Source organism: Taurulus bubalis (assembly GCF_910589615.1).
Source record: "Taurulus bubalis genome assembly, chromosome: 9".
Taxonomy (NCBI): Eukaryota; Metazoa; Chordata; class Actinopteri; order Perciformes; family Cottidae; genus Taurulus; species Taurulus bubalis.
The window spans coordinates 21,802,024-21,818,463 of NC_136597.1; positions in this window are offsets into that span (position 1 = coordinate 21,802,024).

Below are 16,440 nucleotides of genomic sequence, written 5' to 3' on the forward strand. Positions count from 1 at the left end.
ATATTCTTTCTGCATCAATCCTTTGATTTTGATGGAGAGTCAGACGTGGTTTTGAAAAGATCTTTTTTGGATGAGTTTTTGCCACAGTATTGTTTATCGATATACATATAAATCACTTGACTGTGGTCTGGAAGAAGTGTATGCAACGCAGTAGATTTGTAAATTATTTTTTAAAGTTAACTGTTTTATAGTTGGCTTTACAATGACAGCATGCCGGTCTGTCAACTTGTGAGGTTGCATGTTTCAACATCTGTCCTTATGTGGATAGACAAACCATTAGCAGTGCATTCCAGTTATTTTACTGTTCGATAAAGGGGCCAAGTTAAGTGGAAACATGTCTGCACATGACATCAACCTGGCATGCCATCCTCTTCGCCCATAATCCCCCTTAATCCCAGCCCGCTGGGGTCAAGCATCCCTCCAGATGAGCTGTCAGGAGGCGACGGCAGCAGTCTTCAGAGTAATAGGGCTGCAACAAGCAAACACAGAAAGCAGTTTGGCTTTCAAGGTCTTCCCATTGGGAGGATGTCATGCCCATCACCTTCCTCTGTCTACCACACAGTGTCAATTTACCCTCATTCAAATAAATTGAGCGCTGGTTCTTCCACAGGCATTAGTGGAAAGAGCAATGGAGACATCTGATACGGTTATAGTGGGATTTGAACCAGGTTTTTCGTACGGCTTTTCTTCCCCTCCCCTGAATGTTGGAGCCCGTTGTAAATTCATAATATTGTGAGTTTGTTGAGTGGATCCTGGACCCTGTCTTGGTATTGCTCAACTTCAGTTTGAAACTTGAAACACGCTCAGGCCATACAGAGAGGCCAAGAAAAGAGGTCGACACAGGGTTGGTATTAATCATACACTTGGTTCAGAAGGAGGTAATGACAAATGATGTGACTCACCTTACCTGCTGCTTTCAGTATAGGTTGGAATCAGGAGTGACCTAAGAAGGAAGCATGTGCATCATACAGTATTTGACTACTTTCAACTTCATATTTCTTTTTTTCTCTCCTTTCTGTAAGTGGAGAAGCGATACCAGAAAAGAGGAGGCTTTCTCATTCACAGCTGCAATAAACAACATATTTGCCAAGTTCCTGGTATCATTCTTCGATCTACGATGTTTCGCAAGAAGTGGCTTTATCGTCTATTATTTTTGTGTGCCTGCCAAATTTTGACCTATTTGCATAGTCATGACCTACTTTGTAAAATAATTACTTTGGGGCAAAGTGTGCTCACTTAATTATGTATACAGGTACCGTATTTTAAGTACATTGTACTTTTTAAAATACATCACAGAAAATTATTTTAAAGCATGGTTTGTGATTAAACTACTCTATACGTATGATAGTGCAAGCTTCACCCAGACCAACTACAATATGACATTTGGATATTTATGAATCCATAAGAGTCATAACCATGTATACACATTGTCTCCCATTTTCTTCTGACATGGAACTGGACATTGATCCTAAACATACAAGAGAAGGACAGGAAAAAATAAAGAGAAAACTGTGAGATGTTCTTGACTGAGTAAGCCAAGTTAGTCCCTTTAAAGCTATCAAATTGACGATGTGTTTAACGAGCTGAAGACCAGACTGAGGGATAATACCCCTCCGGAGAAGCGGCACAGGCCTTGTAAAGCATCAGCGTGGAGATCGGATGACATGTTTCTGCTGATATGGGCTGCAGTGACTGCATTGACTGTGTGGTTGAGTCTCACTGTTTTTTTTCACCAGCCTGGTCATACAAAACCACTTTAAAGGTTGAACAGAGGCGTGGCTCTTATCCAGCAGTGTCTTAGCAGATTTAGCCCATCTTGGTTCAAAGACTAAAGGAAGGATTTGTCATGAATTTGTTTTAGTTTTGGGGATATTGTTTAGAAAAAAATAAAACGTGTGGTAATAGTCGGTTGATATACACCATGTGGAAATATATTTGACCCTCGCCATTTAGTTGCAACTGAAGACTGAATAAAACCTTTTTAAGGGACTGAAATGCGACAATTAACTTTCCTGAACTGAAAACATGATGAAAGGGTTAAATATGTAACACGAAAACACTGCTAGACCGGACAATGGCAGCAACCTGTCAATCACAAGCTAGCCACGCCCTAAAGCATATCCTGCTATAATGTCTATTTTACTCTAAAAGACTTGAAACTATACATTGAGACCATAAACTCATATTTACAATGTTTACTGAGATAATAAATCAAATGAGAAGTGGAGTTATTTTTCTCACAGACTTCTATACGATCCATTGAGGAAACATTACTTTTTTTTCTTTCATTGTAAATGTGATCATATTGGCTAAATCATATGTATGCTTCTGATTATGGGTCAAATATGGGACTACACAACTAATCAATGAAACTCCACACCATCCATCACAATACAAATATATTATTCAATTGATAATATAAAGCAGTCTAATTGAAAGAGCATTGATTTGAGCTTTAACTACAGAATATACATAGCTGCATTCTGAAGCATACAGTTTTGAGATGCTCTCTTAAATCCATTGTGTCGTCTCAGTGTTTTCCGTAAATATTTGGCATAAATGGATTACATAAACATGTTGGGAATTGACATTTCACCAGCTGTTAAAGCAGCTGAGGGGCTGAGAGGAGGATCAGTATCAAGAAAAAGGCTCAATGGGGTCTACAAACCTGAAGCCAATGTGATCCATCAACATCCTGCTGAAGTGTTCAAGGGTGGAAGGATTAATTACTTCAATATTGATTTCATATATTCATGTGGTCCTGCAGAGAAACCGGGTCAATCAATACCTTTCGTCTCAGATCTCTGCTCCGCTGTTGACGTCACTTCATAGGTGATTGCGCAGATGACACATTTTTACAAGGATTACTCACTTGTTTGCCAACTACACTGTCCCAAAACAGCAACAAAAGCAATGAGTTCACAGCAGACTTCCTATGGGAGCTGCTCCTCTGTGAATACCAGACTCTTGAGTTTTTATATAAACAAATTGTATCTTGTCATTACTGAGCCACCATATCCTTTCATCTGCTCGAGAGCTGGTGTGGACACTGACACACACTGTTTGATATTGACTCAATGGCTCATTCTACACTTTCGTCTTGGCTTGAAGCGAAACTCGCAAATATTTCACAAAGCGAGATCATTTTGTTGATGCGAACGCCATTTGACTGTCAGTAATTACAAACAGGCAATAATACTATTTGAACTCAACCGTGAAAACAAAAGGTGAAGAGTTTGCAACCATTCAGAACATCTGAAACTCCAGTTTTCTAAATAAAAGTAGATTACTGACAGGGATGAACTTATAAATAGACATATCGCCAAAAATATGTGCACATCTCTCTCCATGTAATTTCATATATTTTTGGGTTTGTGTGTCATTGTTTCTAGTTTTATGATTAACAGAAATCCCAATTCTACTTGAAACGATACCATGCTTCCAACTTTAAGACAAAAGTCTCTCCGTCTCATTTGAGGGTTTAAACGTTTCTTCTGGGTGCACCGGTTTCCTCCCACAGTCAGAAGACATGCAGGTTTGGGTAATTGGTGACTCTAAATTGCGGTTGTGAATGTAAGTGTCGACCAATATGTGTTCGCTCTGTGACAACTCTCCACTCTTTCCACAGTTCCTCATTCAGTGTTCTGTGGTTTATTCCCATGAATCACATGTGCATGTTTAAGGCTCTGGAAAAATCCCCAGATGCTGATGCCCATCTGGGTCTTAATGTGCCTCCCAGCTGTAGGTGCATCGCTGATTAAGCTGTCAGTGTTAGTAGTAGAGGGAAAAAAGATCCACAGAGGAAGTCCAAGGGTCAAGTCAATTGTATTTAAATAACCCAATATCACAAATGTACCTAAGGGGCTTTACAATCTGTACAGCATACATCACTCGCTACCTTTAGACCCTCTATTTGGAGGATGAAAATGACTGGACAAAAAAAAAAAACTTCAACAGGGAATAAATGGAAGCCTTACATGCATGCATAAGCTCTTAAATATTGAAACGCTCCATATTGGTTTCCTCCAGTTTGAAACCAGACGTCTGGGCAAATAGCATGGAGTCTTATGCAATGTAAGCCTAAACATTGTCCAATTACGTCTATCGAATCCTGATAATTAATTTCCATTTTTACAAGGAAATTAGTATCAGGCGTCAAGCCAAAGATATTAGTCTTCTACAAAACTGCAGGACTTAAGTGAGTGATGCATATGATTTGGGTGAAAGCTACTCCAAGTACAACATGCTATTACTTCAGTTTGCTTGAGAATGTTGTTTCAAGTACGAATCAAGATACCAAACTGTCTTTGTTAGTTATAAAATGCATTGATATTCTTTTTTTAAAGTCAAGAGTGCTTTCAAACTATATACAGTACATATATTGTGAAAGAGAGATTAAGAGAATTGCCTCCAAAAGAATCCCACTTTGTGGTCTAATAAGGTTTAACCTTGCAGTATTATTCTGGCCACACAAATACAATTAGGTTTGAGCAATAAAACAAATAAACAAAACAATATATATATATAATTGTATTTTTTCAATAGAGATCCAATTTTTCATTCTTTTACTAAATTATCCCTTCAGTGCTAACAATCTCAGCCTAGGAGAAATCAGATGACAGAATTTATCTCTCCGATCTACGCTGTCACTTCAGATCTTCATTGACATAAACCACATCTCCCAGTCCCATTTCCCAGCACTGTGTCTTTAGCCAGCTTCTGAACATGCAGTTTGGCCTAATTCTCAAGTGTTTATTTTTCCAGAGGCTTTATATTCCAGAGATTACGTTGTGGTCTTCTTCGTGCCGATTAAAGCGGCATGGAGATCATAAATCAACATGGGAAGTTTCATCTCCAGTAAAGAGGAAAAAGAAAATAGAAAGATTGCAGTAATAATATGACTTTTCCAGGTCAGGAAGCACGTTTGGAATACCTCCGAGGAAACCTTTGATGATAATGAAGTTTAGCAGGCTGAAAATCAGAAAAAGGAATTTGCATTATGACCTCAGATGCAATTAATTAATTAATGATTGAAAGGCAGTATTTAATGGCTACAGTGCATTCGCTTGACAAGACACAAAGCTGCACTCATCAAAAACTGAACATGAATGTATTCTTACTTTCTCTACATTCGCTTTATAAATGCGTAATATTAAAACAAGTTTCAAAAATCAAAGTTTTATATGAATGTTGTATGTTTTATGTTTTCATGTCCGTCACACTTGATTATGTAAGAACGGTCTTTGCCTCTCAGTGACTGTCTGGCTCATTGATTTGTTCTAATGAGTCCTTTTCCACACACACACACACACACACACACACACACACACACACACACACACACACACACACACACACACACACACACACACACAGACACACACACAGACACACACACTGAGCTGTGACATTCTCACCTCAAGAAAAAGAAGAAGAAAAGGAAGGAAAGTTATGTTCTCCAAGTTTGTGGACCCGATATTAAATTCTGATGATTTATTCCTGGCACTGTGTTAACCATAAAAGCAGCCCCTCCGACATGACATGATGGTAAGTCATTTTAAATGGTGAAATCAAATTGTGGTCAGATATATAGAAGGTGAAGCTGACCACAGGCAATCATACATGAGGCTCAGACTTTCCTAATTGCCGAGCAATTTTTCGTATGATCTCAGGCAAATATAACAGTTCTTTTAAACAGGGTACATGAGACTTATACTGCTTTAATTTATGCCTTCGAAAATGTCTCCTCTAATATTACACCAAAAAATGCAGAAATGTAGCTGCTATATCATAAAAATAATAGCTTGGTGAACATTGGCCATTCCTATTTCATAGGACCTACACACATATGCAGTTAATTTGCAGTTAAAGATGTATTATTTGCTGGAAACATTTAGTTCCACAGCAAGAAGTAATGTGGCACTCATACAGCAAAAGGGAGGTGTGTTTGGAACTGATGGCTTGGTTTGTATCCCATTGCATCCTTAAACTTGGCGACAGTGTTGTCAGTGTTGTCGACTTGGCGATGTCCTTGATGTCCTTGATAGATTTAGCACATTTTGGCGCTCGTGCTGCTAGCTACCTTCAGTGGAAAAGAATTGGCCACACTGGGCTAGGTTCTTAATTAAATTGGACATGTGTTCAAATCCAGCCTGCTCTTGCTAAAGGAATTACCAAATATGTATTCTTTGGGTATTATATACTCACTGCCTTAAGGCTTGAAAAGTTGGTCCAAAAGGTTTGTAAATTGCCCAACTGTGAGGGACAACAACTTGGATTGACTGCAGTTACAATGGATAGTAAATGGCAACGCACTGCACAATAATAATAATAATACACTTTCCCGCTGTTGATCTGTACATTCTACACAAAATAAACCTTCAGTTACTTCTACAATGTTTCTCTAAATATATGACTTTGTGTTGGAGTAACTGATTGTTTAAAACGTCCTGAACATATGGATCATTTATCCGCAACAAACTGATTACATATAAATATAGAGAAGTAGACAATATTCTCGCTGAGGATCTTGCTTGCTTATGTAGGTCATATCGAGACTGTTTCATAAGCAGATAAAATATACTATTTAAAACATGTAAAACATAGTACAACACAGCATCAGATCTTATCTCTGAAGTACTGTATCACTTACCTATAAGTGGTCAAATAGAAATTTGTAAAATAACTCATCCCCCATTGGGATACCGCTACAGGCTCTCTTTTGTAATGAATGCAAGGCCACATTTGTCAAAAAGGATATTCTGTCAAAACAAATGTGAAGTGTTTTCCTGGAGTTTATTTTTTTAAATGAACTCTGAATCTGAGCGTGATAGTGTATTATATCCCTTCTCTCCATTCTCCACTGTGCATCATAAAATTCCATGGGAATTCATTTGGTTCCCATTTGTTAATAGAGTTGTCTTCTTCCATATGTTCTGATGTTAGCCCATTGATGGAAGACACGCAAACTGTCCTGCAGTGAGAAAATGTGAGGATGAACAGCTCCTTCACTGAGCCAGGATTCTCACTCTGAATGAACAATCTGCACGGCAGGTGGAAACATCCAATGTGTTTATGTTATGAGGCTACTACGTAGGTTTTGGTTGCCTTTTTCTTTTTTTACTGCGTTTGTTTCTATAGTTCAGTGAGTAAGTTATGTGAACTAAATTGCAAGGTTTTTCATGTGTTTACATTTTTGTCCATTTAATTTTGGATCACAAACAAGAACAACAACGACTGTTTCTTATATTATGTGACCCCTCCGGGTGGACAAAATGTAAACAATAAAATAAAAAACCTCAGTATAATTCAACACCACTGAGATTTACAGCTTTCAAAATAACAATAAAATGGAATCAACACTTCCTTAAAACAATTTAAACAAAAACGGACCCTTATATCCTTCCTTAATTTAGGTTTTATTGCATTTATGTTGTATAGATGACATTTATAGTTATACTGTGTACCTAAATTGTCATAAACTGACAACTGAGAATACAGTACTGTATCATTAGACAACATGTCTGACCCTCCAACTCTGTTGTTCGCAGAGTTAATGCGTTTCTCATGGTTAGTGTCGACTCATTAAACATTAACCGTTCCATTGGGTAATTGCGTGCACATTCACTCCCTCCCAACTTCTCAGCTGATGTGACTTGGGCTATTGCTATGCTTTCCTGACAGCACGCCAAGGTTCCCAGCCGAGCAGATGATGAGAAACAAAATCCTTTCCAGATGTTCCTTCTATTGGCCCTAATTTATCGGCTGCGGAGTCTCCAAAAACAAGGCTGATTTCCTTTCATTCTACAGCAGCAGCACTTGTCCCTGGCGTCCGCGATTAGGAGTGAACACATATCTATATATGTATGAGTATGTGCGTGTTTGTGACCTCCCTCGCTGACCCCTCCTCGTGAATTGAAACAGCACTACCCCTAAGACAATGTTTACATGTTAAAGAAGAGATGGAAGAAAGAACATCCGACCATCAGATCGAATTGAACCTTTTCACTTCATGAAAGGAGTATTGTCTTAGTCAAGAAGCCTAAGTCATCGAATAGAAAAGTAAACCTTAGACTCTGCGGCTTCAGACATCTGTACCGATGTAACTGCCTTTGCTTGTGTTGCTATATTTCCTGCCTTTCTCTACCTCACGCCTGCTGGCCACCATGCCTCTGGCGGGAAACTCTGCAAACTGTTTTCTTATAATGGAAAAGATCATGTTGCTGCTTTTCTTGTGATTAAAACTCTATACTCAAATCACTGGATGGGGAATCCAGTTGATCAGAGAAACAAAAATAGGTTCCATTGAAGACATGACTTGTTGCCCCAAAACACAGTATGCTATTGTGAAAGAGTATTGGCAAAGATGACTGAAATGCTAAGCACAAGCCACATTGGTCTGCTACACTCCCGTGTAAAATCAACATTCCACTCACGATTCACATTTCGGTCGAAAAGTGTGAATTGTAAGCGGCTTTTCACACTTCTGTTGGACAGAACATGTGCAGAGATTCAGGCGGTCACTTTCGGGAGTTATGGTGAAGTTGAGTATGTGTGGTAGTGATGTTGTTGGCTCTCCCACCCACGACCCGACTACTACCTTCAACTACTCAGTGTTGGCCCCGACACCGACTGCCAGGAACCTCGGAGTGACACTCGACAGTCAACTCTCCCTGACTGCTGACATTACCGCAACAACTCGTTCCTGTAGGTTCATGCTGTGCAACATCAGGAGAATACGTCCCCTTCTCTCTCACGCAGAAGGCGGTACAGGACTGTCACATAAAAACAATAAAACAAAAATACGTGTATAATCAACATACGTGTTTAATCAACCTATACGTGTATAATCAACGTATGTGTAATGCGTCAAAAAACAAACATAATCGAGGAGGAGATACGTTTCTGATCAAACGTAATTGGGAATGCGTATTAGTTCTGGGGGAAAGTAATTTTTAGGAGACAGGGTTGTTACAAACTTACTTGGCCTCAGACATGAAAATGGGCCTGTCTTATGGAAAGCTCTGTCTCAAGATCTAGTTTTAAAACTCCTATAGTTCACACCAAAAGTCCATTTAGTAGCTGTTTTGGAGCTTTCTATTATGTCACGTCCTCTTCATATACACATCTAGCATGCCAGTCAAGGAATTGTCAGTCAGTGGATTGACGTTCATCTTGTCCATGTTGACTTAAAAGTTTCAGCTGGGAAAGCTGCATCTGCAGATGAAGATGATGTGAAACTATAGAAAGCTCCAGAACAGCTGCTCAATCAACCTTATGGTGAGATTCTTATGCAAAGGTGTTTAAAAAAAAGACTGATCTTTAGATATATGACCTTTCTTATTTTACTGTATATGGTGCTCACTTGGTGCATATTGCAAAATAGAGCCATGTTTAATCAAATAACCACAAACTATCAGACATACAGAAATCTTCTTACCGGGTACAGTATAGTATTCCAGCGTACGAGTCCTGTAGGAAATTGGGTCTTTGGTTTAGGTCTTTGGTTTGGGTCTTTGGTTCAGACTTGGAAGCAAAGGGCACTTTCACACTGCACAATGGACAAGTCAAGTCAATATTATTCATAAAGCACAGCACAATATAAAAAAACACCAATTTGCCTCAAGAGGCTTACAATCTATACAGCATACGTCTCTCAGCCGGTTTGACCCTTGAAAAAACGGAGAAGAATGAAAGAAACCCCGATGGATGTAGTGTGTACAAAATAACCAATTATATTCTCATGGGCAGAACTAATTGAACAATAGCTTGAGGTTGCATGAGCGGAGCGAAAAGGGACCCAAAGCAAATGTCTGCCCCGGTGCCTCCCAGCTGGCTAACCTGGCAATGTCTGCAATGTGACATATTCTCACGACTGATTGTACAAATGTTTAAAATTGTATGTGCCATAAAACAGACTCCTGTTCAGATCGAAATGTTCCAGAGAGGAATTGTGTGGAAGCTAATGGAAGCTGCCAGTGTCAGAATAGACTGCAACTGGTGTGTCTTCAAACAAAGCCTGTTAACCATGTTTACATTGAGTATTTATGATTACATATCATGCAAAGATGAAAGATGAAACTAAATACAGAATGACAAACGTTCTCTTGGCTCTTACCTCAGGTCCACTCTCCTGAACTTTACTATCTTACTTCTGTATTTAAGCAACAGTGACCAGAACATATTTTACACTAAATGACTTGGAGGATTCCCTGGTGAATCCGAGGATTTTTCCAGATTTGTACTGGTTATTGCTGCTATAAATTTAGGCTCCTGTGGGTTGTTAAAGCCTCAAACATAATTTGAGTCTGTTAGTCTTCGAACCTATTTAACGGCTCGACATCTCAAACATCACATATCCAGGTTACGGCTTTTAGGTTTTGGAACATAGCTTTCCAAATATTTAATTAAATGTGTTTAAAATAATATGAGGAAAACCTAAATTCATACATTCCTCAGTAACCCCCTTATGTCACACTTGCAGTTTAGTTTACACATAATAACCTGGAAAGTTGGGGCCACATTTCATTCATTCATTATTCGACATTTGCATACACAGGGGCTTGTTTTTGTCGCAGAAATGTTTTTTGCATTGATAACAATTGGTAAGGTTGCAGCGATAATTAATTTGTTCAGAAAATGAACCGTGCAGTGTTGACGTATCTTGGGAAGGCAGTTAGCTTGCTCGAATGAAATAAATACACCTCTGCATGAAGAGATAACTCTGCCCTCACCCGCTTTAATGATCAAAGCGTGTTTTTACATGAATGACATCAAACCCAGCTTCTTTTAAATTACCAACTATAGAGGGGAAACATTAGTGAGGGGAAACATTAGTGAACACACTGTGATGAGGGAGTATGGCCAGTGTACAAACATTTAGGCGTTATTCTTATTCCATATTTGCTTTAGTCATGTAGAAAATAAGACTTCCCCTAATTGCCTGCTATGCTCCATTTCTTCATGTCCTAATTGTATCAAGCAATGTGATTTGTTTTCTGTTTTTCCGTTTCTCAATTTTCCAAGAAACCTGAGTGAACTTGGGAGTTGCTCGTCAAAAAATAGCCCGTTTGCCAGAAATAATGAAGATGCATGAATGTGTTTTGGATCATGAATAATAAGAGCATTCGTATTAAAATGTCCCTGAAGTGAAGCGATGAAACAAAAAAGACCAAGTAAAACCAGTTGAAGTGACATATTTTAATTATCTTTATATGTGTTTATTCTATGGTTAGATGTTTTGGATGAGAGGTATTATCAAATAAGACCTTGTTTTATTCAGCTTACCTAATGCCTGTGTTGGGCTGCACACACAGGAGCTGATTGCATGAATCCATCAAGCTTCTTCTGGTGCCAAAGAACACAAAAAAAAGTTTTACATTTTTCCCTGACAACTATTGATGAAGCTATTTTTTCCGCAGCAGCCCTGCCCGAATTTCATAAACACAGTGTGACTCGCAGGTGAATCTTTGCCCTGTAGTTCATCAGATGCTGTATACACAAGTATTCATTGTATATCCTTCCATGTATTCTCGGGGTCAGAGGGAAGCAATAAGAGACAATTTGTGGAAGGGGGTATTTCTAGATGCACTTCCTCAAAACTTGTCCCATCCTGGGCTAAAAATGTAGCGGCCTTCACTCAGTTGTTTTAATTAAAAATGCCTTTGAACATGAATGACATCAGCTAACAGATGAAGAACAGCAAATGGTCCAGATAATGACATTGACTCCCTGCTTTAAATCCAACTACTTACACTCATATACCATCAAGTAAAATGTGAGGCGTTGGCTGCACAAAACGATCATGTGACATGTGAAAAAATGGAAAACTTGAGAATCAGTGTCTCTTTGAAGTAGAGAAATCCGACTACATTTCAAGCAAGATGATGTTTAAGTATATTGAATATGTTTTTTGTAAAATCCAAGTTTTTTTTTTTTTAGATGCATTTATTGATAAGCAGGCAAGCCGGCCAAAACAATCTCCAAGCCTCCATTTCCTGTTTTGCTTCACTGTGAACACTGAATCCTTCTGAAAAGGTTACTAATCCTGAATTCATGTGTGAATGTTGTTTTTCTGCTCCCTTAAGCCTCATATCCACCATTAACACTGACGCCTTTCACAGCTCTGGCAGAGGGACCATTTGAGGACTGTCAGTCAAATGGAAGAGGTGTTGATCAGCTCTGTGTGAGAGAGAGCTGAGTGCTGCGAGGCAGCGCTCGGGTCCATTAGTGTGCCAGTGTCTTGACAGGAAAACATGTGCGTGTTCACATGAGGTGAACTGCATTGAATTAACGTTCAAGCTGTTTCTGTATAAATGAAATAGCTCAAGTTGTTTACGTTTTTTTAATTTATTTTGCCACTTTGAACAAGCCAATGTCAATTATAGATCTTCACATGCAAATGTGAAGATCTATAATTGACAACTCCTTAAATTTGTATCTTTTTATGGGGATTTTTTAAGGTATCCATGAAGGAGGATGAATCCTACTGACTTTGGGGATGGCCTGTCCTCAAGCCCCACCACAAAGTTTTATTTATTTATTAAATGTCTCAACAACAAGCAGACAGATTGCTGTGAAATGTGGTACAGATGACCATGGTGATTGTGACCCCCCCTTACCTTTAATCTTATAGTGCCATCGGTGAGATATCTCTCAAAATGCACGGTTCAGAGGATGACTACCAATCACTCTTCATCATCAACACTTTAGTTAGGAACAAATACCTGTAAATATGACTATATATCCTTTATATGTACTTTTCAAAGTCAAAAAGTTAAAGTCAATTCTTCCACATGTGCAAAAATACAGAAGATTTGAAAGTACGTTCCTCTCCTGTCCAACATATAGTGAATACAGATAATAATAATAAAGTACAAATAGGTAAAATACAACATATATATTAAGAAAACTATCGGTCTGTATTATAGCAGCAGTCAGACATGGAGTGTTTAGCAGCATTCAGACATAGGAGTCTAAAAGAGGAGGGAGAGGGATGGAGTTCAGCTTCCTGACCGCCTGGTGGACGAAGCTGTTTGACAGTCTGGTGGTGAGAGCATGGAGGCTCCGGTTTTAGGGTTTTGTGCTAATTATCAAATGTTAGCATGCTCACATGCTAAATTAAGGTGGTGTACAAGGTAAACATACTGGCTAACATGTCCTTTTATAGATTTGAGCGTGTTGGCATTCGGCTCAAAGCCCCACTTGGCCAACAGCATGGAGCCTCACAGAGAAGCACATATGGTTGGAGACTCCAAGTCTTGTTCCTCCGTATCCTGTACATTACGGAGCCTTAAAAGGGTACGGCCAATGACGATCAAAGTTGGCCCTGAGATGGAGGAGGAGATCAGTCTGTTAAGGTTATTAGTTTGGGTAAATCTTGTTATGTGATGATGATGAAAATGATAAGATGACCACATAAGTCATAATGCAGATAAGCTGTAACCATTCTTATGCTACAGCACATAAAGAACGCTGCATGACCTAATATGACTGCACTGATTATGGTGTTTTATGTCTGTTATGCACAGGATGGGAATGTTCATAAAACTAAAGCGTTCAAAGAGTCAAGAGACATGCAAGGAAGGTCTGCAAGATATCCTCACGCTTATGGAGCCATATCTTCTGCGCAAACTCATATTGTGTATAACATATTGAACACTCACTATATTCCTCATCTCATCCCATTACAATATGTTTATATGGATGGCGTGAAGCTTTCTTTTGTGTGTGTTTTTCATAATTCACATGTGATACTTGTCTTTTTAATAGTGGGTCATGATGGTATCACCATCATTTTCTTTTTTTAAGCTTGAATTTAACCAGCCCTTAGACTTGAAGCAAATCTTTAAAGATCAGACCAATTGGATTTTAGATGTGCAACTTCAAATCACACACCTTCAGCGAAAGTAGACCCAAACACAAGAGGACTTGTGAAGGACATGGCCGGCTGAATGGCTTTGAAACAAGTCCTCTTCGATTGGAGAACACAGCTAGTGATTAAAGCCGAGGAGCGAAAGTATGGTTAATCATTCGGTTTGAGGAAGGCGCAGGCAAGAGACCCAGAGAGATGTGACAATGATGTGCGTCTGTGTATGTGTGAGTGTGTGTGTGTCCCATCAACCATGATGACACAGAGCACAACACCACAGAAGATTAAGTAGAGTCTTCGTTCTCATCACAAATCCACCTGCCATGATGCGGGGCATGTAATTGGTCCGAGCAGAGCGAGTGACAACCTGAGCAAGAGTGTGACAATAACAAAGCCGATGCTCTCCGCACTCTGTCCACTATAGCAACAAATCATGGGGTCTGAGAAACTCCAGCTCAGTATTGCTCATCATTCATGATCTGCAAAAGACATGCAAAGACATGAATGTGTCAAACTCTAGTTAGTCAAATACAAACAGCAGAGATTAGTTTGATTGGTTTGTTGCTTGGAATTTTCCGTCAGTACCTCCTGCAACAAAATCTTTAAAAAAAGTATTTTATAATAATATGAAAGTAATTGGCTTTTGACAAAACCACTATAATTTTCAGAGCATAGCATTTCACTGTAGCAATGCATAGTGCACGTTATACACTGAGCAATACTATTATCATATGTTTGTGCAATACTGTTATATCTTTTATATTTTGTGCCTTTTTTTTATTTATTTTTTTACCTTAAGTTTATTCTTATTCTGTGTGTTAGGAGGACCCACCAAAATAAGCTTTTCATTGTATAGAATAACTCTCTGTTATCTGTGCATATGACAGTAAAGAAACCTTGAATCTTGAATTTCTGGGGGTTTACGATAGCATGTCTTTGATGTCACAAATAACGTGCATGACACTTGATGTCGAAACCATGAAAGACCTTAATGAATTCCAGTGCTCACCACGTTGCATAGATTGGAGGATAATGACAGTCGGAGCCGGCACATCTGTTCAACAGAACTGTGGACTCGAAAGTATGGAGCGAAAATATGTGCAGCAAATCTATTTGGGTCATTTGAGACAACTTAAATATACAAAAGATTGTTTTTCCTTTATTCAAGTTGTTAATGTGAGAAAAAAATAAATACATTGTAATACTTTTATTATTATTTTTACATTCAATTATTGTTGTATTCATTCCAATATATATTTATTACATAGGGATACTTTACTATAATATTTCAACCTGAAAGTTCATTCTTGAGTTGGATTTAGTAGTTTGGCTACAATTAAATCTTAAGTCAAGGTCCACTTGCTCACTTTTTCTAGAGCTTGTTTTTACCTCATCAAAAGTATTAATTTATTTCATACTATTTTTCTCTGAAAGTGACAAATACATTTTTCATAATTGTTCAATGATAAATGTCTTACCGTCTCCAACGGTGGGTGGTAAATTTAAAGAATCTAAAACTCTCTAAATCCCTTGGAAATGTGACCCACAATATCAACTCCCCCCTTGAGACAACATAATATTGCTTTACAAACCAATGAAAACATTTAATTTCCAACTATTCTGCAGCACAAAGCAATTTTGAACAGCTGTGCTCCAGTGGCGGTGAAAGAACGTTGTGCCAATTTAATTATCTGTATCATTGCTCTGTAACATTTTGTTCAATTCTAATTCTAATTAAGGTATATGACACCTTAACTAAGCCAGTCAGGGGTGGGTTTTATTTTCCAGTCTGCTATAGTTAGACTCTTGGATGCAATCATCAACCTGAACATGTATAGAAGTCACATCACTATCTCGCTGTGTATTCATCCTGTCAGGGCTGTAATTGTGTTCAATGCTGCACTCAGACTTTTAAATATCTCACTTACTATGCAGGGGCATAATTCTTACATAAGTTGGTATTCAAAGTGTTTGCATACTCAAATCAGAATTATTTCCCTGCACAATATAAATACCATGACGGAAAATGTGTAATGAAGATCCAATAATATTGCAGCTCTTAGAGGATTGTTTTTGATTCATCAAATTCAAGTGGCTTTTTGGGCAAGATGCAGCAATTGTTATTGATGGTAAAGCCTAAAGTTCATGGCAATATCTTTTTAGATGCCTCAGTGCTTCCAAACGTAAGATTCTCACTCACTTTCCCCATGGTGGCTAAAACAGAAGCAGATAAGAATAAGGCAGACCATGTTTTGTGAGGGATAATACACACCTTCTGTGTCAAAGAGGTATTCATTTAGTTTAATAACAAGTGTTTAGGACATAGACTGATGTGTTGGATTGCATTACATAAGGTATTTCTGTTCATCTGTCATCAGAAAGATCTCACGATACAACAGCAGAACATTTTGATACTTGGAAATATGGCTATTATTGTGCATTTGATTTTGTGTTGATGATGAATACTTACTGTTGGACCAAAGCATTTCATTACATCCAAAAAGGTGTCTGTCTGTCTGTCTGTTTTAATGAGCACATAACCTTTATTCCTATTTTTAACATAAAAAATG